This window comes from Choloepus didactylus (assembly GCF_015220235.1).
Source record: "Choloepus didactylus isolate mChoDid1 chromosome X unlocalized genomic scaffold, mChoDid1.pri SUPER_X_unloc2, whole genome shotgun sequence".
Classification (NCBI taxonomy): domain Eukaryota; kingdom Metazoa; phylum Chordata; class Mammalia; order Pilosa; family Megalonychidae; genus Choloepus; species Choloepus didactylus.
This window is the reverse complement of record NW_023637622.1, coordinates 692033-717843: the sequence shown is the minus strand read 5'-3', so window position 1 is coordinate 717843 and position 25811 is coordinate 692033. Positions and strand designations below refer to the sequence as shown.

Sequence of the window (25811 nt, the reverse complement as noted above, 5' to 3'; positions counted from 1 at the left end):
GCTGAGAGATTGTATCCTAGAAAGCAATGCAGAATTCTATTTGGAAAAAAAAAATCAACATTTCTCTTTGAGTTTTAATAGAGGAAGCCGTGAGAAATTGAATGAAAAGCAGAAAGAGCTTCCTTTTCTGATTATTCTGATTTAAAAATGATGGACATTAAAATTCAAGGGAGCATGTCTAGATGTAGTCTGCAAATTATGTATGTACACAAACATATATATATATAAACTATATTATATGCAAAGATGTAGCAACATACTGTATTTATATAATACTATATGTGTTATATTAGGTGGTTATATGTGTGCGTATATATTTAAGTGTATATATATGTAGTACCTATAGTAGTAATTTTGGAAATGTCTGTGAGAAAATGATAATGTAAAAGAAATGCCAAAATCACCATTTGGAAGTACCATAAAATCTCATATTGGATAAAAATTCTGACATTGCATGTATTAACTTAGACTATGTTATGGGAGATAAAACTTTCACAGGTCTGAAGCATTATCGCAGGCATGAGTCTGAATTTCTGCTCCTGAAAGCACTTGAATTCTTCCATGCACCCTGCTGCTTTTCCCCCGTTTGATACAAGGATGATTCCACTGCTTTTCCCCCGTTTGATACAAGGATGATTCCAGGTAGGGAATGCATTGGATTGTTCTCCCCAAGCTTCACTTACCCTGTATTCAAACCCTTCAGCATCTGTTGGGCAATGGTCACAACACGCTATGGGTTTCATACACTTCACCAGACCTTGGAAGTATGGCTGATCTATCATTTCATAGTAGTGCTGCTTCTGATAATCCTCCAAAGGTGGTGAGGTTCTGGAACATACTTTACCGTTTTTAAAATAACTTCGAAATGATTATTTCACTTAGGCCTCATGAAGTCCCTGGAATGTATACAAGGCAGGCATGGGAGACAGAGAAAACGTAAGGGCAAATAGTTAGAACAGATCTGCAAGTACTGACACATTCCATCTGCTGAGGCGCTCTTAATTTTTTTAAAAGAAAAAGTAATTCATGCTGCAAGACTTAATCCCTATTACAATATGATTTTGGATATATGCTTTATTATAATTCCTGTATAATTTTAGTGAATTGATTCAATACGTAAATGCCTCAACTTGTTCTTAATCTTTTCATGATGTCACTCTTTGGCCTTAATAGTACCTGCTCATAGAAATAATCTAATCACACCTCCAAAGTAGCATCCCAGGCGTGTATCTAAATTTCTGTCACCTCCCTTGTTTTATCTTCAAATTCCTTATCAAGATCTATTTTCTTTTTTCTATATTTGTTTATGGTTTTAATTTCTGACAACATTCAACAGAATGCTAACTTATTGAGAGCAGGGACCCTATTTCTGTGTTCTCTTCTACCACACCATCTAGAAAAGTGCCTGGCTAAAAGTATTTGATTTATCATTATACATATTGCTGTAAACCTATTGATACATAAATTTTTGCATATAGATATAGATGGCTGTTTGGATGCATGCATGAATTAATGAAATGTGCTGTACATCCCTGAGCACTTGGTGGCCTCTCCCATAAAACTCCATAGGTACTGTAAGCTGCTGGGCCTGATGGTAGTGAAGGTGTCAGGCTTAGAATACATTGGATTTGTCCTGTCAGACATCACTTACCTTATGTTCACCACCTTCGGAATTCACTGGAAAATGGCCATCACTGGCCTGAGTTCATGTACATTACCATCCCTTGGAAAATGGCTGGTCTACTAGGTAAATGTAATGCTGTTTCAGAGGTTTCTCACAGGCCTGAAAGGCCATTTTGGTCGTAAGGCTGATTATCTTCTTCTCAAACGTCTTGAAAACCTCTTACATAAGCCCCCTATGCATGCTGCACAGCTCAATGACAACTAAGGTGTCTGATTTAGAATCCATGGATTAGTTTCCTCTTTGTGCTTATCCAGTCAAAGCCAGTGTAGCCATTGTCCAGCAGGTGCTGTAGTAGGTTAAGATATGCCCTGCTGGATGCCATCTGGCTTGTTAAAAAAGAGAGTATGTGTCTTAGAATGCAATGGATTGATCTTCACTTGCCCTTTGTTGAAGTCTTTCAGTTCATGCTACATAGTGGTAACAACCAGCCTGAGTTCAAGTACTTGACCAGCTCTGAGAAGTATGGGCCTTCTATCAAGTCAGTGTAGTAGTTCTTCATGTGTTTTCCAGAGGCTGGAATTAATTTCATAGCAGTGAAGCTGAATCTCTTCTCCTGAAGCATTTCGTGACCTCTCCCTTAAGGCTTCACTGTACTCCACTAATTCCGGGGTGTTGGCCTTAGTCTGTGAAGGTGTTGGACAGTTGGAACCACAGTGGTGAGAGGTTGAGGAACCTGCTTTGCCAATTTAAAAATAATTTCAAAATGATTATTTCATTTGGGCCTCACAAAGTCCATGAGATCTCACATAAAGCAGGAATGGGAGACAGAGAAAATTGAAGGCCAGATAGTTCAGCAGAGCAGATCTGCAACTACTGAAGTATTCTTTCTGTTGAGTCACTTTGCTTTTTTATAAGAAAAAATTAATTCATGCTTTCATAGTTAATCCTGTTACAGTAAAATTTGGTAAATTCTTTGTTATAATTCCTATATTATTTAAATGAATTGGTTCTGTATTTAAATTCTTTATCCATGTACTTCACTAACCCTGAGAAGAAGGGAGATTTTTCAGGACAGTGTAGCATTGCTTCATGTGTTTTCCATAAGTCTGATGGAGCGCCATGGCCTTCAATATGTATCACTTGTGTACACAGTGCTTGATGATCTGTCTTGTAACAAATAGCTGGATGCCACCCCAGTTCAAGGCAAGGACAGTTTCTATCCCAGAATCCATTTTCTTGGTCTCCACAAACATCAGCCTTCCTGTGTTTATATCCTACAGCACCTGCTGGACAATTTCTACAACCAGGTAGCTGTTAATGTGTCTCACCGATGCTGGACAGACTTCTCTCTCAGTTTACTTCATTGCTGCTTCAGGTGCTCATCATAGGGCTGAAGGAACAATATGGGCCATGAATTTGAATCTCTTCTTCTCTAAGAGCTTGAGAACCTCCCCCATATGCCACAGCAGATGCCTTCCGGCTTGATGACAATTAAGGTACCAAAAGAAAAATCAGTTGAATTAATCACTCTAAGCTTCACTTACCCTTTCTTACTCTCCTGCAAGACATGGTTGACAGTGACCAAAACTGACCTTTTGCTCAGATACTTGAGCAGCCATTGAAAGTGTACTGCTACATCAGGTGTCAACACAGCTCTGAAGGAATGTCATGTCCAGCAACTATATTTATTCAACTCAAAGTGCTTCATAAACCTCCCCCTGCCTTAGTGCCCACATGGAAGCCACTATCTTGGAGACAGTAACATTTCCTGGTTCAGAATACATTATTTTGGTCTCCTAAGGAATTACTTGTCCTCTGAACACTTTCTTCAACACTTGCTGATCGGCCAGTGCTGACACTAATTTCAGGTAGATAATGTGCCCTAGTAAAAATGGCAGCCTGTCAACTAAATGTAGTGCTGTTTCAGGTACAGCTCATCAGTCTGAAGGAGCCTCATAGCCATGAGGTGGAACTGCTTTTGTTCAAGGAACTCAGTGAATTCTCTGGTAATGTCCTGCATTATGCCACCCAACTTGATGGTAAAGAAGTTTCTTTGCTTTGATTGTTGTAGGTTACTCTTCCCAAACTTGTTACCTTGTCTTCAAATGCTTCATCGCCTCCTAGTCAGTGACCACAACTAGCCTTTATTTTGTCAACTTTCAGCAGTCCCCAAGCAACTGACTGCTCTTTCAAGCTAGTGCTGATTCCTGTGTTCCTCGTACTATTGAAAGAAATTTGTGGACATGAAGGGAAATCCTTTTTGTAAAGCATATGCTAACCTTTCTCATGAGGCCCTGCTGTATGAAGCCTGACTTGATAGCACTGAATGTGCCTGATTGAGAATCCATTGAATTATTCACCTAAAATATCATTCAGCCTTTTTTTCATCTCTTAAGCAGCTGCTGTATAATTGTCACACAAGCTGTCAGTTCATGTTCTCAATTTGCCAAGGAAAGAAGGGGTCATCTACTAGGACACTGTCATGTTGCATTAGTGATTCCTCATAGTTAGGAAGGAAGCTAATGACCATGAGCATATCCCCTCTACTCTAGGACCTGATGCACTCTTCCATAAAACACCACTGAAACCTGCCAAGTTTGAAGGGAATGGAAAGAAAGATTTTTGACTTACAATGCATTGAATTTGTCTCCACAAGCACTACCCGGCAGTATTCACTTTTTTCATCACCTGCTGGACAATGGACACAAACAACTCTAAATTAAAGGAATTAATCTGCCTTTGTAAGATTGTGTAGTCTATTATTTCAAAGTATGCCTTCTTTGGTTGTAAATCAAGTGCTGGACAATGGACAAAATCATCTCAGAGTTCATCTACCTCTGCAGACCTGGAAAAAATGGCTGGCCTAACATTTCAAGGTAGATATTTTTGTTTTTTTTTTTCCCCAAAGCTTTTCAAGAATAACCATGAAGTCACATGTTTCCATTTCAAAACCTTTGTCAAAGCTGTTTTAATGACCTGGGTAATGGCACCCTCCTTGATGCTAATTAAGGTATCTGGTTTATTTTCCATTAAATTAATCAGCTAAAACAACAGTTGACTTTTGTTCATCTCCTGCAGCTCCTTCTTGAAAATAGCTACATCTGAACTTACTTTCAGCTACTTCAGAAGCCATTGAAAGAGTAACTAGTCCATCAAGGCCAATGTACGTTTCCTTCAAGTAGTCATCACATCTCTAAAGGAATGCTATGGCCTCCATTGTATCTCTTCAACTAATGTACTTAGTAACATCAGCCTTAATGCCTTTGATGCCAACCAAATTGAAGTTGTTTTAGTTTGCTAATGCTGCCAGAATGCAAAACACCAGAAATGGATTGGCTTTTATAAAAGGGGGTTTATTTGGTTACACTAAGGCCGTAAAGCGTCCAAGGTAACACATCAACAATTGGGTACCTTCACTGGAAGAAGGCCAGTGACATCCGGGAAACCTGTGTTAGCTGGGAAGGCATGTGGCTGACATCTGCTCCAAGTTACGTTTTCAAAATGGCTTTCTCCCAGGACGTTCCTCTTTAGGATTCAGCTTCTCAAAAATGTCACTCTTAGTTGCTCTTGGGGCATTTGTCCTCTCTTAGCTTCTCTGGAGCAAAAGTCTGCTTTCAACGGCCGTCTTCAAACTGTCTCTCATCTGCAGCTACTCTCTTAGCTTCTGTGCATTCTTTGAAGTGTCTGTTTTGGCTGTAGCTGCACTGAGTTCCTTCTGTTTGTCAGCTCATTTATTTGGCTTCGGTGATTTAATTTAGAACCACCCTGAATGGGTGGGGTAACACCTCCATGGAAATTATCCAATCAGAGTCATCACCCACACTTGGGTGGGGCACATCTCCGTGGAAACACTCAAAAGAATTAAAATATAATTAACACTGATAGGTCTGCCCACACAAGATTACATCAAAGATAGTGGTGTTTGGGGGGTCAGAATACATTCAAACTGGCACAGAAGGCAAGGACATTTCCTGGCTTACCTGCTTGGAATCCATTCATTAGGTGTCCCCAGTAACCACTGGGCCTGTGTTCACTTCCTACAGCACCTATTGAACATTTGCCACATCTGGCCCTAAGTTCACGTTATTTATGAGCCTTGGGGAAAATGGCAAACTGTCAAGCAAGTGAACTGCTTATCCCATGATACTGACAAGTTTAACAGATCTTCTTAGCCATGAGACTGAATCTCTTCTGTCAAAGAACTTAATGTCTTCTCTCTCAATGCCCTGCTAGATGCCCCCCATATTGAGGGCGAGGACATTTCCTGGCTTACCTGCTTGGAGACCATTTGTTTGGTCTCCCCAGTAATCACTGGGCCTATGTTCACTTCCTCTAGCACCTACTAGACAATTGCTGCAGCCAGCCTTAAGTTCATGTACTCTGTTTACTCTGGGGAAAATGTCAACTTCTCAAGTAAGTGTACTACTGATTCAGTATTACTCACCGTTCTGCAGGAGTATTAGGGCCATAAGGTTGAATCAGCTCTACTCAAGTAGCCAGTGAACTCTTCCATAAAACATCAGTGTAAGCTTCCAGGTTTAAAGACATTGCAAGCATCTGGCTTTGAATGCATTGAATTTTTCTCCCTCAGAACTATTTGTGCACTGATCACTTCCTTCAAAATCTCCTTTCACAGTGGATGCAAATAGTCATACATTGAATAAATTCACATTCCCTTGTAAGATTGGGAAGTCTGTCATTTCAAAGTCGGGCTTCTTTGGGTGTTAGTCAAGTGCTGGACAAAGGCCGCAGTCGATCCTGAGTTCACTTACTTCACCTGTCCTGGAAATAACAGTCAGCCTATCATTTCAAGATAGAGATCATTGTTATTTTTTTCGTAGGTCTGAAAGGATGTCAGATCATGAAGCTGAATGCCTTCATCTCAGAGAGCTTGGTGAAATCTGCCATAGCTCTCTATGTAATGTCAACAAGCTTGATGGCAGTTAAGGTACCTGGCTGATACTCTGTTCAATCAGTAAATAAAAGTAAGACTTTCCCTTTGTTCAAATCCTACAGCACTTGCTTTAAAATGAGTACTTACAGGCACTTGTTCAGGAATTTTAGCAGCTATTGAAAGAATGAGTAGTGCATCAGATCAGTGTACATCTGCTTCAGGTGTCATTATGGGTCTGAAACAAAGTCAAGGGTTCTCATTTTTCTAAAAGTGTTTTGTAACTTTTTTTGCATGTCCCTGCTCTATTTTACTTGGGTTGGTGCCACTACAAATTGTGCAGCTTATAATGCTTAGAATTAGTTACTGCCAGAACCATTTGCCTTGTGTTCATTCACTCTGGGCCTGTCATAATACACCACGTGATATAGGATGTGAATTACACACCCAGCAGGTTATCACTTGTGTAAGAATAATGGTTGGATCATTTTACAAGGAGTGCAGTGATCTCCCAGAATCATCCGCCCTTTGTTTACCACTTTTGATTTCTGCTGAAATTGACTAAAATTGGCATTGCATTCTTATAATGCACCAGACCTGGGAATACGAGCAAATGTAGCTGCTTCTTGAGTACCTACCTGGACTGAAAAAAGTACATGCCCATGTGCATAATTCTCTCCTTTTCATACTGCTTGATAACCTCTCAGGTATGGTCCCTCTGCATGGCACCAGTCTGAATGGCAATGAAGAAGACAGAACTAAAATGCATTGGATTGGTTCATACCAGAATTTTTCAACCTGTATTTACCATATTCACTCAGCCAAGGAAGACGGTCAGGTATATCAGTTGAACGGATTAGTACTTAAGTGGTTCCTCACAGTCCTGAAAGAATGTCATGGTCTTAGACTTGATTTTCTTATCCCAATGAGCTTGTCCAGTTTCCTCATATCTTTATTGCATGCCACTCAATGCTTCCAGTCCTTTGGATGGTTCACCTGATAACTGTGCTTCCTGATTTTTCCCCTCAACTTCATTATTGCCCATTATATACAATCACTCCATCATATGCAATGCTACTTGATCACAACAGAGACTTTTAACATGTTAGTGACTGGTTTCCCCAGAAATGAACTCTTTTGTTTACCCGACTCCAAGTGGGATATAGCAGTGGTCCAGCAAATCCTTCTTATATGTGAATACTTATAGTAGAGATGCCACAGGTTCAATGCCAGGATATACCAGTCTAAAACTACAGATGAATAGTTAAATCCAGAATTACTTGTCCTACCTGTGCCTATCTCTTTTAGCTTCATTTGGAGTTATTGTCCAGTATGTACTATAGGATGGGAACACAGGACCAACAGGATGCATCTGGGGTGAGGAAAGTTAAGGTGCTAATTGTAGGTTTGCTGGTTTGGTTTTCCTCCGAATTATACCCCTGGATTGACCACTTCTGGCTTCTGCTGGACATAGACCTGCTGCCACTTAACTACATTTACCTCTCAGGTCAGAAATAATGCCTGAGTAGTGAGTGAATGATTATTGGTGTTTCAGGGGTTTCTCAGGTGCCTGCAATATAACTTGATGCTCATGAGATGCTTGCTGGTGTTCTGAAGATGCAAGATGGCCCCTCTTGTATGTTCCCAGATGCACCCTCAGCTTAGTACCACTAAGTTTCCCTGCTTAGAATCTATTAGATGGGATTCCACCGGGTTTATTCACCTTGTGTACACTTGTCGCAGCCTGTGAGGGCTTTGCTGGTCGAGAAGCCAAAGAAACCATTGGGCATTTTCAGGTACGTGAACCTTTATTCAGAGCTTACTTACCAGGGGGGCATGTATAGATCAAGATGGCTCTCGCTTGCCAGGCTGGTGCAGCATTCAGCAAGCAGGCAAACCGTGCAATTAAGGAAGCCAGCTGAGCCATTTATGAAGGTTTGAGACAAAGACATTCTTAAGGGTAGGAAAGCATAAGCACGAGAACAGGGTCTTGTTACAGGGGTGGGGGAGGTTGATCGGTTATGTTGTGCAGGAAGGAGAGGATTATAGGATGTGGACTTTGTAGATAACCACAAGAGTGATATCATTTTAGGGAGTTCAGGAAGGAGGTAAACTAGATTAACACTTGATGCTGAAAGTCTGGCTTCTATAGGCACATAGTTCAGCAGCACATTCCTGCTCTCCTTGTTTACAGAGATTAAACATGACATTACAATATAAATGTTAAACATTAGCTGCTCTAGGTCATGCAGACTGCTGTGTGCCAAGCTCTGCAGGCCTGCTTTGCTCAGGCCAGGGGCTCCTACAACACCTTTCTCAGAGACTGCTTTAACCCTTGTGAAATGTGCGATGTTCTCCCTGAGTTGATGCACTCCAGACTGCAACTGACCAGTTGTATTGTAGGAATTGAACATACACTCTAGTAAATGACACTGGAGCTTATTACAATGAAGGTGCCAAGGTCAGTGACCCAGTTAATGCTGTTTGATGTCTGTGCATTTCCAGCTTGGTACCACCATTTTGATTGCAGTTAATGTCCAGTAGACAATTGTAGTCACTTTGCTAGCTCCAGAATCGCTTGCTCCGTGGTTCAGCCCCATTAGTCTCAGTTGGCTTCATTGTCCAGCATGTGCTATGGCATGTGCCATAGGACATGAACACGGAACCAAGTGGATAACTCCTGGGTGAGGGTATTTAAGGTGCCAGTCACAAATACAATAGATTGGTTTTCCTTGGAACCAGACCCCATGTTTTAAGCATTTGTAGATCCTGCCTGACATGGCATCAAAACACACTGAGAATTCCTGCCTAGATTACAAATAATGGCAGGTTTATAAGTCAGCAGCTTTGGAAGCCCAGGTGTTTCTCATATGCCTGAAAGCATTTCATATTCTTGAGACTCTTCCAGCTCTTTTGACTGTGTCTCATGACCCCTCTGAAAAATCCTGTGTGTGTGGTCCTAGTTTTGATGGCACTACTTTGCCAGGATTAGAAGCCTTTGGCTTGGATTCCACCAAAATCGCTAGCTCTGTGTTCACCCTACTCAGGGCCAGTTGCAGTCACTATGTGGTGTCCAATATAGGATGTAGAATGTAATCAAAGAGCAACAGGGTAATGCCTCTCTAAGGGTAATGAATATGTCAGAGTACTGATGCAGTGCAATAATTTTTCCACATCCTTTACCCTGTGTTTACCACCTTGGGTGTCTGCTAAACATGGCCAGAATTGGCATGGGGTTCTTGTACTTTCCCATCCTTGGGGAAAAGGTGGTAGTCTCACAGGTCTTTGTCTACATCCTTCAGAGGTTTCTCTGTAGCCTGGGAAAAGATATCCCCGTGAGACTGACTTGCTTTTCAGACTGCTGATGGCCAGCAGAAAACTCCTGCTTTGTCCCATGACATGACACCTCCCCTACCTATGGTAATGAGAGGGCCTGGTTTAGGATTAAGTAGAGGACACCTGCCAGAATTCTTAAATCTGTCTTCATCCTACCCATAGGTATAGGGGGCTGTTATTCACTGTCATTTCAATGGCTCAGTGCTTCCTGTCTCCCAGTCCTGAAGGATGATGATGGTAAGGGGCCATTTGCCTTCTTCCCACAGTGCATGTTGTCCACTCCTTTTGGGCTTCACTGCATTCATCCCTCTTTGAAACCAATTTAGTTCCTAGCTGCAAAGCATTGGATGGTTCTCTCAGAAAAAGGCTTCTTCAACTCTTTGGTGTCTCGTGATCCCTCTGAAAAATCCCCTGTGCATGGTCCTAGTTTGATGGCACTGCTTTGCCGGGGTTAGAATCCTTTGACTTGGATTCCACCAAAATTACTTGCTCTGTGTTCACCCCACTCAGGATCTGTTGCAGTCACCATATGGTGTCCAATACCTGATGTAGCATTTTAACGAAGACTCAGCAGGGTAACGCCTGTTTAAAGGTAAAGAACGTGCCAGTGTGCTGATGCAGTGCAATGATTTTTCTGCATCATTTGCCCTTGTTTACTACCTTGCTTGTCTGCTAACCTTGTCTCAAATTAGTTATGAGTTCTTTTGTCCACCAACTCTGTTGTAGAGTCTTTGATCTATCCGTTCATTGTGTAGGTCCTTCAGGGATTCCCCTGTGGCATCAAATGGGTATTATGCCCATGAGACTGATTCTCATCTCAAAGTGCCTGAGCCCTCTCCTGTAAGTTCTTATTGTTTGACAACTCCCTCTATGGAATCAAAGTGTGCCTGGTTGGGGTCCCTTGCATCGGTTCCATCCTCAATTTTTCAAAATGGGTTAACTGCCCTCATAATTCCAGGGTGGACTCTAGTATTTTTATTGTTACAATTGGTTGGTACTTCAGTGGTTCTCATAGTCCTGAAGGTATGTCATTGTTAATGAATGATTCTTTCCTTCAAGTGCGCTCAGTCTGCTGGTTTAAATCCATGCTCCACGTTACATGCCAAGTGGCATGAAGTTAAATAATGTTCTTTGCTTCCAGTCTATTGTATTGAAAGTTACTCCCCTTGGGTTACCCACTCATTGTCAGTTATGGTCATTGTATTGTTATGCAGTATACTATATGCTACCCAAATGAAGGACAAGGAAGATATCAGACCTAGCATGTCAGTCAGTTCTTTCCTCAGATTTATTTTTCTTGTATTTACCAGTGTCTACGACTCTTGTGGCGATGTTCCAGTGAATGTTGTTTGAATCAGATTTCTGCTTGGTGAGGATATTTAAGGTGCCAACCATTGGATGCTGTAGATGGGCTTTCCCATTAATCATTCTGGCTGCATTCACCACCTTCAGCTTATACTGGACTTTGTGCCAAGCATCACTTAACAGTAATCTCCTCGTAGAGATACAATAGCTGTCTATCAACCAGTGTATACTTATTTCAGGGGTTTCTCAAATACCTGAAATATTTTTATTCTGTAAAACTCCTACTCTTGTGAAGGTTCTTGTTGACCTCTCCTGTAAATCCCCATTGCATGTCCGTTGATAATGATGGCATTTAAGTACCTGGGCTTAATAATACATGAAATTACACCAAAATAAGTCACCATGTGTTTGTCCCACTTAGGGTAGGTTTCAGTCGTTTTCCATCATGTGATGTAGGATGTGAGCACAAATCCAGCAGGGTATACTTTCCGTAATGAAACTGGTATGTGGAAGTTTGAAAATGCAATGGAGTGGTTTCCCCAGAACCACTTGCCCTGTGTTCACCAGCATCATTTCTGCTGATTTGACCATAATCAACTCGGAGTTCATGTGCTTCACCAGCCCTGGGAAGAACTGTTGGTGTATTAGTTCAATGTATAGTTGCTTCAGAGGTCTGTGCAGGTTTTCATTGCAGTATGCCCCTGTCCATAGCAATGAGGATGCTTGGTTTAGAATCCATTGGATTGGTTTCTGTCAGATTTTTTTATCCTGTGTTCACTACACTCACCAGCCAGGGGATGACTATATGGTGCATTAATTCAATGTGTTGGTGCTTCAGTGGTTCCTCACAGTCTTAAAATGCATTATGTCCACCCGTTTTATGTCCTCATTGCATGCTGTCTGGCATTCTGTTCCTTGCACACCAATCCATTGGATGGTTCTTTCTGAGAATTACCCTCCACATTTATCCATTCCAGTACCTGACTGAGAAACAATTGACTAGGTATCCCAAGCACTACCTGTACTGTGTTCACCTCTCCAGCCCTGGGAAAGATGGCTGATCTATCAGGTCAGTGAAATGTTACTTCATATGTACCTTACAGGCCTATAGTTATATCATGGCCAAAGGCTGAATCCCTCATTGTTAAAGTGCCTGAAATTTTCCCATATGTCCCAATAATAAGCAGCCAGGCTTGAAGGCAGTGAAAGGGACGGGCTTAAAATCCATTGGATTGCTCTCCTCAATCAGTACTGCTGTTGTGTTCACATCCTTCATTGGCTACATCTCAATGGCCCCAACTGGCCCTGAATTCATGTAATGCACCAGTGCTAAAAAGAGTGGGCAATCATATAAGGCAGGGTTTGTTTTAGGTATTCCTCAAAGTCCCAAAGGACAGCTTTGTCCATGAATCTGAATCCCTTCTGCTCAGAGAGTTTGGTATCTGTTCTGTAACACTTACATGAATGCCACCAGGCTTGATGGCAAGAGCAAGTTTCCTGGCTTAGGATTCACTGGATTGGTCTCCCAGTGCATCTCTCACCTTGTGTTCACGTTCTCCACTGCCTACTCAACAATAGCCAAATCCATCCCTGAGTCCATATACTTCACCAGCCCTGAAAAGACTGGCTGGTCTTACCAGGTCAATATATTGCTGCCTCATGGTTTCCTCATAGTCCTTAAACAACGTTGTATCTGTGAGACTGAATCCCTTCTTTTTAAAGTGTTTGATGACCTCTCTTGCAGGTTCCCTTTGCATGTCGCCAGACTTGCTAGCAATTAAGGTGGATAGTTTCAAATCCCTTGTATTAGTATCCCCAAAAATTACTCATCCTGTGTTCACTCCTTTCAAGGCCAGCAGTAGCCCTTGTTCAACAAGTGCTGAAGGGTATGAATATATGCCTCACTGGATCCTAACTGGCTTTCATGACACTGAAAATGCTAATTGTAGAATGCGGTGAATGATTTTCCTGAGAATCATTTGCTCAGCTTCACCACCTTCAGCTTCTGTTGGCCACAGTTGGCCTTTCTGGACAGAAAGGGTGCTTTATCAGGTCATTGTATTGTTGCACCATGCATTCTTCAGAAACTCTAATTAATTTCCTGGCAATGAAGGTTAATACCATCTACTAAGGCACTTGAAGGTTTTGCTATATCTACCCTGTTTAATGGTAATGAAGGCAGGCTGGGTATTTTCCATGGTTCCTTAAGCTGGTGGGGAGTACCTGAGTGGTAGCAGAGAGAGAGAGAGAGGTTCAGGAACTGGCTTTACTGTTTTTAAAATATCTTTTAAATGTACGTTTCTTTTGACTTTTACAAAGTCTCTGGGGTGTAAACAAGGCAGAAAATACAGTGCCACATGTAAAGGAAGCTCAAATAAAATAATTTCCCACACATTCACCTACTGTAATATTATACAAAGAAATACATTATCATATTTAACAGTGCGAAGAAAGGAAGGTATCACAACAATGAAACCTATAATTAACAAAACTCTTTTTAGAACATAGTTACACATTTCAGGTATGCCAAGTAGTTATGAGGTTGGGAGGGGGGATATTTTGTCAACATATGCTATTCTATAATAGTAATTACTTTGGCAGAAATTTGTGTAAAATAAATTGACCCAGCATTTTAAAAGTCAGTTCCAGTTTATCAGGGATGGTTAAATGAGGTGCTAGTCTGGAAAATTGAAAATCTTAGCGGCATCCTCAATTCCTCCTTTTTGCATTCAGTCAGTGAACAATTCCTCTCAATTATATCCTTAAGCGTCTTTTTTATATATATGTATGCTTTTCATCAGCTCCACCTCTCCTGTCTGAAGCTAGCTGTTCATCCATTTTTACCTAGAACATTTTAATGGTCTCCTGAGTTGTTACCCTGCATCCAGACTTCAATCTTTAGATTTCATCATCCACAGTCATACTACCTTTCAAAAAAAGTTGGTCTGTCCATGGTACTTCTATTTGAAGACCCTTTTGTGACTCCTGTTAACTAGAGGAAACTCTTCCACCCCTCAAGCCCCCCCCCCCGCCATGTCTGTGCCCTGGCCCAGCTCTATAGCCTCATGTTCAAGTTCAGTTGTGTTATCTTTCATAGCCATGCCAGTGTTCATGCTACTTCATCTGCTCGGCAGGAAGGACTTTCCTATATTTTCGCTTGGCAAACATCTTTGTAATTTTGAGGGTGAAGTTAAGTCCACAGTAGCATTTATATCAAGACTTTTTTACCCTTTCAAGGTAGAATTCAGTCCCCACTTACCCTTTTTTGTTTGTCATTTATAGGGCCTATAACATTATTGAAACCTGTTAGAATCTTAGCATGTAGACTGACAAGACTGTGTCTTATTCATCAGTGTTTTCCCTGCACCTTGTACTGCTTTTGGTGCATAAAGATACTCAGAAATATTTGTTGGTTGGTTAAATAAATGAATGTTTGAAGGATTGGTTGAATGTCTAAAGAATATAAATTTTCATTTACTTAGAAAGTATTTAAAAAGTGCCTTTTGGTCTTAACAATGTCTAGAGCTCGTGATTTTAATTGTGATGCTCAGTGGATAGCATGCATATATGTTTATATGCATGATAAAGGAGATTGGGATGGGGAGAGATAGTTTTCTAATAATATACCTTGGAAGGTTTTTGTTTAACTTTATTGATTTTGTTTTATTGCATTGTTCTTCAGTTCAGTGTTATGGAATGAATTACAGTTAGCATGCAAAATATGTAAAAAGAAGTAAAATGTTTATTTTCTTTTTGTCTTTCTGGGTCTCTTGTTTTCTAAATAAAGATGCATTTATTCAGCTAATCAAAAGTGTCAACAATCTTTCCATCACAATAAGAGCAGAAAGAAAAAATGATCTTTTATCTCCTGTATGCAGTGTAAATCTAAATGAAAGAGATTTCTGAAGAGAATTTCTTTGTCCAGAAAAGGTTTAAAGGAAAACAGTACTCTCTTCCTTAAGGGAAGAGCTATTTTAATATAGTCAACATTTCTCCTCTAAGCCTATATCAGAGCAGACAAAAGACTTATCTTTAGTAACTTGTCTTCACTTATATAACTGAATGGATGCTCTTTGCCATTCTGTTTCAAAATCTTCTACATACTGAGTGATCTTTAGACAGCTAAAGTACTAAACTTTTGTTAGTTTTCTATTTTGTAGAATAATGAGATACACAATCAGGACTACATTGTAACCCTGTCTAGAAATTTGCTGAAACTGTCAACATATGTAGAGTTAAAATATAAAATCTCAGTTCTTCAGGAAATAGCATATGTACTAAGTTTTAAAAGTTTTTCAAGTTAGTATTGTTTGAATTTGTCATAAATTAATATTCGGCAAGAGTTTTAGCATGGCTAACTTTGTTTTAAGGATCTTATCCTCTGTGTAAATTGTGTTTATTTTTGAACCTTGATAATCCTTTAATTTGTAATATTTTTTTTTATTTTTACAGAAGATAGTTTTTAATGTTTTCTCAGAAATGGGGTTTTCTGAAGAATGTTATTTGTCATATATTAAATGTGTGAATTCCTCTTATTAACTAGTATTCCAAATGCACAAAATCCAAGAAGCATAAACTAAAATGTGATAATCTCATTCTACAAAGAAGTCTTTGAAACAAGTTTAACATGACAGAGAATAAAATCTAAAAATTAAAAACACCACCACTCTAAACTCAAAAGTCAGGAAAATAAGTATTAAAGTACCAAGAAAAATAGAGCAATAAACAGTACTCCATTGAATAAAAGTCAGTTTAAATCATTATTTTGTCAGGGAGTGTGATGGAAAAGAGATAATGAAACTGTATTGACCACCTGCTGATGAATAGAAAAATCAGATTAATTTAAGGAATGTAAGCTTCATGTGGAATATCATTTTATAAATTATGCTGAAAATTTTAGCCTGACATTTAATTATTTAAGAATGCTTAATATGAATTGGAAAAAAAATTTTTGAAGATCACAGATGAGTCCCGTTTCTTTTTTCCTGTTGTTTTATTTCAAGAAATGTAATCCTTACTCTATTTTTAATTAATTTTTTACATCTGCAGCAGTCATAAGCAATATATGGAACAGGAAAGTAAATTCAATTTGATGTACTCTAGTGAGAGTATAACCCCTTAACTTAGATTATTTGCAAATATAATATATGTCACTAGAGGAAGTGTTCCTTAATTTACTTATGTGATAGGACAGTTACACTTGTATCTGTTACAGTAGGATGAAAGTCCAGGTGTGCAGTATATTAAGAAGAAATTCACAAGCAATTATCTTCTTTCTTAAGTGTTTTGGAAGGACAGACAGTGGAAAACTTTTGAGGGAAAATCCTTTTATATACAGCTGACAAAAGATGGTGAAACTTCTATTTTCCTAAAATGGAGGGAGTCATTGAAATAATGGTTATATGAATGTTTTCTAGGTCACTAGTGAGTCATTCATCTGAAATTGTGCCCCAAGTATCCCACCTTCAGTTGAAAGTAGCAGCAGTTCTATTTTCATTTTCAGTCCAGTGTTTTTCTTGCTCAGAATTTTGTAATTGTAATGTTAGGAAAAAATGTAAAGGAAAAGTATACACCTTTGCAGGAGTGTTGTAATAGAAAATGCAGTGATCAAGAGGAAATTTTCAAGAAACAGAGTTTGTGAGATAGAAATTTTTTTAACTGTAAGTCAAAATGTGCTACTTTTTTTTCTTTATTTAATGAGAAAATTCCGTTATTTTTCTTTATTTGATGGGCTTCCCAGAGAGATGGTGATTTCCAAAACCTGGTCGTCCCTTCATTTAAATGTGGAAAAGCTTCATAAATATTTTATAATGAAGATTTTTGTTTGCAGGAAATAATGCACTTGGACTGAGAGAATTTATATGTTAACAGTTCATAGTTATATCTGTATAGTTTCAGTGAAAAACAGAGGTTTGTATGCATAATTGTTAGCTTCTTTTCATTACTTCATGTTATAAAAATAAGCACTTCACCCTCTTTCCCAAATTATAGTAACTTCATAGTTTAGAGTTTATGATTAACGCATGGAAATGTAAAACTGAATGAAAGTTTCCTTTTACTGACATAGAGGAGTACCAATTCTATATTAAAAAGAGGACCTTTTTTTTTCCATTATTGAAACCAATCACAATAAGGGGAGACCAACAATGAAATGTGATAGAATAGAGCTTGCTAGTACCAACTCCACTTCCTTCCTAACAAGACCCTTGGAAAATGTGGTGAAATATGGAAATGAAGGGCCCCATTGCCTTGAAATCAATAAAACTGCAGACTGTAAGTTCATCAATTTAGGCACCACATAGGTCTTACTAAATGATCTCTCTTCATCAACCCCATTGCCAGGCATGTAGTAGATTCCATCAGTCAACCTGTGGGTGTCCATGTCAGCTGCTCTGAGACTTGAAATAAAGTATAGATCAAACATGATGATTTGTTATAAGATCACACCTACAAAGAGGCATTACCTGGTACATTGAAATTCCTCAAGTAACTAAAATAATGTAATAATAAGTATATTAAATGCAAGCATATAATGAACATATATTTGCAGTTTCTTAATATGAGTTTTAATTTTAGATTTATAGCAGCAAAGTGATTACTTCATTAGGCTCATCACAAGAATATTTGAAAACCTATTATATGATTTAATTTGCTGTCAGTTATATCCTTTTACATTTTAATACTACTGAAGATAGAAATTTGATTTTTAAAAATACCAGCAGGAGGAAGAGAAAATAGAAAAAGCTTTTGGAAGTTTTAAAATGCTATACAGAATTGGGTTTTATTTTAAACTCATTTTAAATAAAATGTTTTGTTGTTTTCATTATTGCAGTATTTGTTATAGGGTAACCTAGGCCAAAAAAAAAAAAAAGAAAAGAAAATAGAACCATGACAATACAATACACACATTGAAGGCAGTTGCTGCTTTTTATATTTGTGACATTGCTTAGAGTCCTTAAATCTGGTTCTTGGTTCAGCACTTTGTGGGATTAACAAGTTCTGCTTGGAACCAGGGGATGAAATTCCTGGATTGTACATCATCATTTTAGGCTTTAGTTAGTGCATTTTTAATATTATATACTGTTTCTGTTGTATTTGAACTTGACTTTGAGGAAGTTTGCAAACAACATCTGTCTTTCTATAATTTTAAAAATAGAATATAGTAATCTAATATGTGTGTATTCTCTTGTGTTAAATGTGTACAGGTAACTCCTTTTAACCTGAAAGTACCAACTGTGCCCCACAGATAAGGAAGTAGTTTACAGGAGAAATATTGGAAGAATTTGAATGACTGCTCCTAACACCCAATGAGTGTTTCATTGTTGTTTTCAATTTCCATTCACGGTTGTATCCCCCTTACAGACTGCCCCCTTGAAATTGAGAGAAGTGAAGCTGCACCAAGAATACCCCTCTTATGCTTACTCTGCTGTTTTTTCCTAAATAATGAGTGAAAAGATGATATTTGTAGCATGATCAGCTTGCAATCTACTGAATAGGACCAGTACACAAAATATCGATTTAGAGCAGAGGTTCGCAAACTTTTTCTGTAAAGGCCCAAGTAATAAATATTTTAGAGTTCATGGGCCATGTCGTGTCTCTTGCAACTACTCACTCTGCCACTGTAGTGTGCAAGCAGCCATAGACCATATATAAACACATGTTTAAAAAAAAAGACAAAAGTTGTTACAAAATCAGGCAGCGGGCCTGAATTTGTCCTTTGGCTGTAGTCTGTCAGCCACTGGTTTAGAAGGTGGATTCCCATGCCTGTATTTCTCAAGAAAATTTCATTGCCATGAAATCAGAACCAAATTTGATGTAACACTTATTCCTAAATTATTCAGTGATGCATGAAAATTAAATGATTATAACTAAAAAATGATGAACATTCTGACAGAAATTAGGTTACCTGTGAAGTAAGTAAGTAATTGAACAAGGGACATACTGGATTAAGGAATAGTGGAGGCTGTGAAGAAATGCCTGTACATATAATATCTATACAAACTTTATAGGTAAATTGAATATGTTACAGATGTATTTTGTGTAAGATGATTTGTGTTCTATTAAGTAAAATCCATTTGGATATGATCTGTTGATTGGACAGATATGACTGAGAACATAGGTACTCAATTTTAAACACACATCCAGATTCTCTAGGGAGTTTTAGGACTCACAGATGGAGCACTTCCACTTATGATCACAGCAGAATAACTGGTAATAAAAGTGCCTTCCTGCCATTAATAACTGGAAAAAATGGACAAAGTAAGTGAAACAACACTTTTCAGACTTGGACAACTGAGAAGCGAAAAATAAAATAAGCCTTACAGTAACACCACGTTTCTGCCTAGACATTTACCAGACTAGCAGAGGGAAGGTCATCCCAAACAGAGCACTTGCCAGGCTTAGGAGACAGAGATAAAAGTTTGGAAGGCTGATGTGGCTGAAATTTGTGGGGCAGAGTACCAGAGCAAAGGGAGTTCTGCACCAAAGGACTCTCAAATCTCACAGATGTCTCAGATGCTTGGCTGAATTAAAAGTATCACATGCATATGGTGAGACTCCACAAGGTTGAGTAAAGAACAACTACCTAGGAAGTACAAATTGAACAATTCCCAACTTTCACATAGGTTTAGGACACAGCCAAACACTGCCATTGATCACCCTAGATATCTAGTAGAGACCCCAGAAAGGCCATATTACAGGAAGAAGGCTAAACTAGCCCTAGAATAAAGGTTAACCTGAACCCATCCTAACAAACGTTAGAAAAAAGTTTCCACAGGAAAATGTAATTCAAGTACATGAACTGTCAGCAAAAATGAAACTCAGCTTTCTTTCAAGGAAAACAACAAAGTCTAGATACTAGATAGTGTAACATTCATAATGTCCAGCATCCAGGCAACATCATTATTGAACACGCATGTAGGAGGGAAATATGATTCATAACAAGGGGAAAGAAACTCTGTTAAGACAGAATTGACCTTGGTGATAAAATTAACAAAGGGTTTTAAAAAGTTGTTATAAGCATGTAAGGAGTTAAAGAACACATAAATGTAATGCAGAGGAAAATGGAAACTATAAAAAAAGAAGAAGAAATAGAAAGGAACTTGTAGACCTGAAAATTACATTATCTAATGGTACCTAGTTTTGTCTGTGGCTGCATTCATCCTATCTCTTCTTAGCCCAGTTGTCCTTGACTTGTCAGTAATAAGGAAATAATTATTACTTCAACCTATAAAACTCATAACTAATTTAATAAATAACTGCTTGATATTATTTTAAAGGAACTGAACTAACTTTGGTAAACATTTAAAAGTAGGAAAACACATTACAGTATTTTCTAAATAAAATGCATATCATGTATTTATTAAAAGTTCCAGTGAAACAAAATTATCAGGTTTCGTTCAAAGTTAATTTTTTTAAATACACAGCTGCACTACATACTTGAAAGTTAAATCTGACAGTCTGATCCTTAAGTCACTTTCATTTTCCCTTTCAAAAAGATTTGCGTACCTGTTCTAAATTTGACAAGGATAATTTACTATATACGCATTTCATGTCTTTCATTAAATTTTGGGAGTCTTAGCTATTATTTCTTTGAATATTCTCTCTGTCCCTTTCTCTCTTCTCTTTCTGGGACTCCTACAGTATGTATATTGGTAAGCTTCGTGGTGTCCCACAGGTTTCTCAGGCTCTCTTCACTTTTGTTCATTCTTCCTTCTGCTCCTCCAATTGGATGATTTCAGTTTTCTTATCTTCAGGTTCATTTGACTCTTTCTCCTTCCAGCTCCAATCTTCTGTTGAACCCTGCTAGAGAATTTTTAATTTCTGTTACTGTGGTCTTCAGCTCTTTGTGGTTCCTTTTTGTAATTTCTGTCTGTCTGTTGATCTTCACTTTGTGCTCATCTGTTGTTTTCCTGATTTCCATTAGTTCTTTGACTATGTTTTCTTTTAGCTCTATCAGCATGTTAAGGACCATTTTGTAAAAGCCTTTTTCTAGTAAGTCCCAGTTCTGGTCCTTCTCATTGATGATTTCTGATGCTTTAATTTTCTCCCTTTTCTGAGTCATCACTTCCTCTCTCTCCGTATGTTTTGTAATCTTTTGCTGAAACCTGAACATTTTGATATTGTAATGTGTTGTCACTGGAATTAAGACTGTTGGTTGTCTCTCCCTTATGCTTGTAACTAGCTAGTGTTATGACAGATCTTTCCTTGAATGCCAGGAGCTAACAACAACAAAAAACATGAAAGGAAAAAGGAAATGCCTTTCCCAGTCTTTGCAGATTGACCTGCGCCAATACTCTCCTTCAGGGCTTATCCATGCAGTTAGTTTGGAGAACAACTACAAGCTGAAGTAAGGGACCTCCCAGATGCTTTGTGTGTATGCATCATTTTTTAGGTATGCATATTGGCCCTATTATACTGATACGAATGTCAGATTTTCTCTGGTCAGCATGGGCTGGCTCTGTACCAAGCTGGTAATGGGTGGGGGATGGTTCATCCTGTGCACCATGAGGTCCTACTGCTTCTAATAGCCTTTTTCTTGATTCAGCATTGTCCTTTTCTCCATCCCTTTATCTGTCTTTCGGAGGTTGGAGAAAGATGTTTCTGCCAGCTCTTCCTTGTTCTTCAAAGCTTCTGTGGTAGGACAGAGCCCTGAAGCATCTCTCTGCCATCTTAATTGAGGCAGGCTCCATGATTTTTTAAAAAAGGTTTTCAGGTAAGGGTGTGGTCCTTGTTATAAATTGTAAAGTATTTTCCACAGTTTGATCTGATTTATATTTTCTCATTTGAGTATGAAAATTTCCAGAGAATTTGAAATACTTTGTAAAGCAAATACCCAGATAACCACCACTTAGATTCTACAATTACTAGTATCTTGCTGTATTTGCTTTGTCATATATCTATCCATTTCCTTATCTATCCATCAATCCATCTTACTTTTTGATGCATTTTACCCCTAAACATATTAGCATGCATATGTTTATCTATGGTTCACTATTCGTTTTCAAACCATGTACTATTTTTTTTAATCATCATTTTATTCAGATATATTCACATACCACGCAGTCATACAAAACAAATTGTACTTTCGATTGTTTACAGTACCATTACATAGTTGTACATTCATCACCTAAATCAATCCCTGACACCTTCATTAGCACACACACAAAAATAACAAGAATAATAATTAGAGTGAAAAAGAGCAATTGAAGTAAAAAAGAACACTAGGTACCTTTGTCTGTTTGTTTGCTTCCCCTACTTTTCTACACATCCATCCATAAACTAGACAAAGTGGAGTTTGGTCCTTATGGCATTCCCAATCCCACTGTCACCCCTCATAAGCTACATTTTTATACAACTGTCTTCGAGATTCATGGGTTCTGGGTTGTAGTTTAATAGTTTCAGGTATCCACCACCAGCTACCCCAATTCTTTAGAACCTAAAAAAGGTTGTCTAAAGTGTGCGTAAGAGTGCCCACCAGAGTGATCTCTCAGCTCGTTTTGGAATCTCTCTGCCACTGAAGCTTATTTCATTTCCTTTCACATCCCCCTTTTGGTCAAGAAGATGTTCTCCGTCCCACGATGCCGGGTCTACATTCCTCCCCGGGAGTCATATTCCACGTTGCCAGGGAGATTCACTTCCCTGGGTGTCTGATCCCATGTAGGGGGGAGGGCAGTGATTTCACCTTTCAAGTTGGCTTAGCCAGAGAGAGAGGGCCACATCTGAGCAACAAAGAGGCATTCAGGAGGAGACTCTTAGGCACAAATACAGGGAGGCCTAGCCTCTCCTTTGCAGCAACCGTCTTCACAAGGGTAAAACTTATGGTAGAGGGCTCAACCCATCAAACCACCAGTCCCCTATGTCTGTGGTCATGTTAGCAACCATGGAGGTGGGGTAGGCGAATACCCCTGCATTCTCCACAGGCTCCTCAAGGGGGCACTACATCTTTTTTTTTTTTTAACTTGTTTGTCTTTTTTCTTTTTTCTTTTTTTTTTTTTTTAACTTTCCCTACTTTTTTCAAATCAACTGTATGAAAAAAAAAGTTAAAAAGAAAACAAACATACAATAAAAGAACATTTCAAAGAGACCATAGCAAGGGAGTAAGAAAAAGACAACTAACCTAAGATAACTGCTTAACTTCCAACATGTTCCTACTTTACCCCAAGAAAGTTACATAATATAGCAACATTTCAGTGAACTTGTTCCTACTACATCCATCAGAAATTAACAGACCATAGTCATTTCTGGGCATCCCCAGAACGTTAAATAGCTTATCTGTTCTTCTTGGATTATTGTTCCCCCTTCCTTAATTGCTCTCTACTGCTAGTTCCCCTACATTCTACATTATAAACCATTTGTTTTACATTTTTCAAAGTTCACATTAGTGGTAGCATATAATATTTCTCTTTTTGTGCCTGGCTTATTTCGCTCAGCATTATGTCTTCAAGGTTCATCCATGTTGTCATATGTTTCACCAGATCGTTCCTTCTTACTGCCGCGTAGTATTCCATCGTGTGTATATACCACATTTTATTTATCCACTCATCTGTTGAAGGACATTTGGGTTGTTTCCATCTCTTGGCAATTGTGAATAATGCTGCTATGAACATTGGCGTGCAGATATCTGTTCGTGTCACTGCTTTCCGATCTTCCGGGTATATACCGAGAAGTGCAATCGCTGGATCGAATGGTAGCTCTATATCTAGTTTTCTAAGGAACTGCCAGACTGACTTCCAGAGTGGCTGAACCATTATACAGTCCCACCAACAATGAATAAGAGTTCCAATTTCTCCACATCCCCTCCAGCATTTGTAGTTTCCTGTTTGTTTAATGGCAGCCATTCTAACCGGTGTTAGATGGTATCTCGTTGTGGTCTTAATTTGCATCTCTCTAATAGCTAGTGAAGCTGAACATTTTTTCATGTGTTTCTTGGCCATTTGTATTTCCTCTTCAGAGAACTGTCTTTTCATATCTTTTGCCCATTTTATAATTGGGCTGTCTGTACTATTGTCATTGAGTTGTAGGATTTCTTTGTATATGCAAGATATCAGTCTTTTGTCAGATACATGGTTTCCAAAAATTTTTTCCCATTGAGTTGGCTGCCTCTTTACCTTTTTGAGAAATTCTTTTGAGGTGCAGAAACTTCCAAGCTTGAGGAGTTCCCATTTATCTATTTTCTCTTTTGTTGCTTGTGCTTTGGGTGTAAAGTCTAGGAAGTGGCCTCCTAATACAAGGTCTTGAAGATGTTTTCCTACATTATCTTCTAGGAGTTTTATGGTACTTTCTTTTATATTGAGATCTTTGGTCCATTTTGAGTTAATTTTTGTGTAGGGGGTGAGGTAGGGGTCCTCTTTCATTCTTTTGGATATGGATATCCAACTCTCCCAGCCCCATTTGTTGAAAAGACCATTATGGCTCAGTTCGGTGACTTTGGGGGCCTTATCAAAGATCAGTCGGCCATAGATCTGAGGGTCTATCTCTGAATTCTCAATTCGATTCCATTGATCTATATGTCTATTTTTGTGCCAGTACCATGCTGTTTTGGCAACTGTGGCTTTATAATAAGCTTCAAAGTCAGGGAGTGTAAGTCCTCCCACTTCGTTTTTCTTTTTTAGAGTGTCTTTAGCAATTCGAGGCATCTTCCCTTTCCAAATAAATTTGATAACTAGCTTTTCCAAGTCTGCAAAGTAGGTTGTTGGAATTTTGATTGGGATTGCATTGAATCTGTAGATGAGTTTGGGTAGAATTGACATCTTAATGACATTTAGCCTTCCTATCCATGAACATGGAATATTTTTCCATCTTTTAAGGTCCCCTTCTATTTCTTTTAGTAGAGTTATGTAGTTTTCTTTGTATAGGTCTTTTACATCTTTGGTTAAATTTATTCCTAGGTACTTGATTTTTTTAGTTGCTATTGAAAATGGTATCTTTTTCTTGAGTGTCTCTTCAGTTTGTTCATTTCTAGCATATAGAAACATTACTGACTTATGTGCATTAATCTTGTATCCCGCTACTTTGCTAAATTTGTTTATTAGCTCTAGTAGGTGTATCGTTGATTTCTCAGGGTTTTCTAGATATAAGATCATATCATCTGCAAACAATGACAGTTTTACTTCTTCTTTTCCAATTTGGATGCCTTTTATTTCTTTGTCTTGCCGGATTGCCCTGGCTAGCACTTCCAGCACAATCTTGAATAACAGTGGTGACAGCGGGCATCCTTGCCTTGTTCCTGATCTTAGAGGGAAGGCTTTCAGTCTCTCACCATTGAGTACTATGCTGGCTGTGGGTTTTTCATATATGCTCTTTATCATGTTGAGGAAGTTTCCTTCAATTCCTACCTTTTGAAGTGTTTTTATCAAAAACGGATGTTGGATTTTGTCAAATGCTTTTTCAGCATCTATTGAGATGATCAATTGATTTTTCCCTTTCGAGTTTTTAATGTGTTGTAATACATTGATTGTTTTTCTTATGTTGAACCATCCTTGCATGCCTGGAATAAACCCCACTTGGTCATGGTGTATGATTTTTTTAATGTGTCTTTGGATTCGATTTGCAAGTATTTTGTTGAGGATTTTTGCATCTATATTCATTAGGGAGATTGGCCGGTAGTTTTCCTTTTTTGTAGCATCTTTGCCTGGTTTTGGTATTAGATTGATG

General features: G+C 38.6%; 1 pseudogene; it reads right to left on the bottom strand.

Moving 5' to 3' along the window:
* The window catches only part of LOC119525846, a 159039-nt pseudogene that overhangs the window by 87660 nt on the left and 45568 nt on the right, over positions 1-25811 (bottom strand).